Below are 3,329 nucleotides of genomic sequence, written 5' to 3' on the forward strand. Positions count from 1 at the left end.
ATGTGTCTTTCAAGCTTTCCTAGCCTTGGAGTTAACCCTCCTTCTCTAGGTTGAGCTCTGGGGGTTGACTCTGCCCTATTATAGTTTGGGACGGTACTCCTGTACCGTTCTCATTCTGGGCTACCTAACCTAGGTTAGGGAGCATTCTCCCTTTCCTTGGTGGCCGTTCTCATACAGAGTCTCCTCTATAGAAAGACCCCTCTTCTTCCCCCTCGCCACCTATCCCTTGGTGTAGGCTTGCCTACACACATCTGTCCTTAGTCCTACAACTCCTCCCCTGGGTGGAGTGGTAGGGCTAACTTGTTCTCTTGCTGAGCTGGCCGTTCTGATTCATATACCCTTCATAGCGTTCTATGGGGTTGGTTGCCGGCAGCGGTCCGGCCGGCGGGGGTTTCCCCCCTCTTGAGTGCCCTCTAACCCTCCCTTGGGTTACCCCAGATACCCGGCCGACTGCCGGCTCCCTGCCGCCGGATGCTAAGAGTATCCACTCTTATTATGAGTGCACTCTCTCCGGAGGGATGCCGGAAAGGTATGAGATCTTACCCCTTCCATCCCTCCTTACCTTTCTCTCTTTCTATCCTGGTGCCGGTCCCTTGCCGCCTCTACTGCCAGCGATAACCGCCATTACCTCAGGTGACATTCTTTCATAAAATGCCCCCCCCCCCCCTCTAAGATGTCAGCCTTTTGTGTGCCGGAGGCTGCCGCCTTCCGTCGACATACAGACGACGTCCCACCCCTCATTTTACCTAGTAACAGCTGGCCGACCTTCGGAGCCGGCCACCGGCGTGCCGGCATTGATACCCGGCGGTCTAGGTGTACAACCATATACATATCTATCTTATGAATTAATCCATGCTCATCAGGCCGTCAGCCTTCGGGTGCCGGAGCTGCCGCCCCCTGCCGGCGACCCGCCGCTGTGCCGGCGACCCGCCGCTGTGCCGGCGGTCGCCACGATGGTATTATACTTTAGATACTCAGTGAGTCTGTCTTGATGCCTTCCACCCTGCAGGACCGGCCTCCGGCGTGCCGTTGGTCTGCCACCCTCCTGAGACGTTAAGGGACATGCACCCCTTCCCATACCTGCCGACAACATGCCGACAGTCAAAATGCTGCAGCCAGATGGCTTGGCCACTTCTATATATAGGTATTGTCTTACCATCCAAGATTGTGGCTATGCTGTTTGATTGTACATTACAATATTCCAGCATACTCTGTGTGTCTTAGTGCAGCCGATTGCCAGAACCTACTTTTAATAAGGGGTTTCTCCTATACCCCTTCTACTCCAGGGATCTGAGTGGTCTCAGACCCTGCTACACCCTGCGGGCATTTTCTGTTAGAAGCTTAGCTTCTACCCACCATGGCTTATCCATATGGATTTCCGTTTTGTGACCTACCGCCAAAAAGAAATTGCCTACTGATAAGGTTACGGTAACCGACTGGGCGGGATTCACAAGTATGTGTCTATCTACTTCCTTTCCCGCTCATTATTCTCAAGCATTATAATGCCTTGTAAATTACTTTAATGTTTAAAAATTTAGATTAAGATATCTTAATTTTAGAGTAATGTAAGTCATTCTTATGCCTTCCATGTACTCATGATCTCTTTCTTTTACAGGAGGAGTATATGAAGTGTGAGAGCAACTTCTGTGGGGTGAAGCGCCCGGACTTCTACGGGCACAAGGCGTGCCGGACCCATGCCCCCTGCGCCGCCAAGAAAGGCGACCTGAAGTATTGGGACCCGCAGAACTGTACAGTCTGCAAGAGTCGTTTGGTCGAGGCGTTCGACGATCCTCCTTCTGCGAGAGAAGCTACGCAAATGGGTGCGTGGCTTCCGTAAGAACGCCACCGGACCGTATCTAGCCAACGAAGATTTGAGCGTCTTGCTTTTCCCAAAGGCATCCAAAGACTCTGTGGTCCCCCGTGATCAGATCCCCTCCGTCCAGATCGCGGTGGAACCTGATATTGTCATGGCCCAGTCCATGCATGAGTGCCATCTGGATTCCGATAACGTGGAACGTATGTCAGAAGTGTCAGAAGAGATGGAGAAGAACCTCATGGGCGAGGAACTCGACTATGAGGAAGATCAGGTGGAATACCCTGATTCGGAGACCGAGGTCGCTCCCGCTCCTACTCCCGCAGCAACTCCTGCACCGTCCGAGGAACCTGTTCCTTCGACTTCTGCCACCCCGGACCCTCTTCCATCGGCCACTCAGGAGGTCTTCAAGAGGCTTGAAGCCCTCATGGCAAGAAAACTACGAGAAACCCAGGAGCAATTCCGGACAACTCTGGTTAATCTTAAACAACCGAAACGGATTTCGGTTAAGGACCTCCCCACTTGCTCAGAAGCTAACCCATGGAGATATGCCGAGCATATGCCAATCACGACTGTAAAAATCTACATCAGTGAAAGGGTTGGCTCTATCTTGTTGGAAGAAGTGGAATTCTTCCCGAATTTCGAGGCTTATCCGGACTGTTACGCCTCTACTGCCGGCGATAACCACCATTACCTCAGGTGACATTCTTTCATAAGATGCCCCCCCCCCTAAGACGTCAGCCTTCTGTGTGCCGGAGGCTGCCGCCTTCCGTCGACATACAGCCGATGTCCCACCCCTCATTTTACCTAGTAACAGCTGGCTAACCTTCGGAGCCGGCCACTGGCGTGCCGGCATTGATTGCCGGCGGTCTAGGTATACAACCATATACATATCTATCTTATGAATTGATCCAAGCTCACCAGGCCGTCAGCCTTCGGGTGCCGGAGCCTCCGCCCCCTGCTGGGGACCCGCCGCTGTGCCGGCGGTCGCCACGATGGTATTATACTTTAGATACTCAGTGAGTCTGTCTTGATGCCTTCCCCCCTGCAGGACCGGCCTCCGGCGTGCCGTTGGTCTGCCACCCTCCTGAGACGTTAAGGGACATGCACCCCTTCCCATACCTGCCGACAACATGCCGACAGTCAAAATACTGCAGCCAGATGGCTTGGCCACTTCTATATATAGGTATTGTCTTACCATCCAAGATTGTGGCTATGCTGTTTGATTGTACATTACAATATTCCAGCATACTCTGTGTGTCTTAGTGCAGCCGATTGCCGGAACCTACTTTTAATTAGGGGTTTCTCCTATACCCCTTCTACTCCAGGGATCTGAGTGGTCTCAGACCCTGCTACACCCTGCGGGCATTTTCTGTTAGAAGCTTAGCTTCTACCCACCATGGCTTATCCATATGGATTTCCGTTTTGTGACCTACCGCCAAAAAGAAATTGCCTACTGATAAGGTTACGGTAACCGACTGGGCGGAATTCACAAGTATGTGTCTATCTACTTCCT

Source organism: Palaemon carinicauda, chromosome 14 (assembly GCF_036898095.1).
Source record: "Palaemon carinicauda isolate YSFRI2023 chromosome 14, ASM3689809v2, whole genome shotgun sequence".
Classification (NCBI taxonomy): domain Eukaryota; kingdom Metazoa; phylum Arthropoda; class Malacostraca; order Decapoda; family Palaemonidae; genus Palaemon; species Palaemon carinicauda.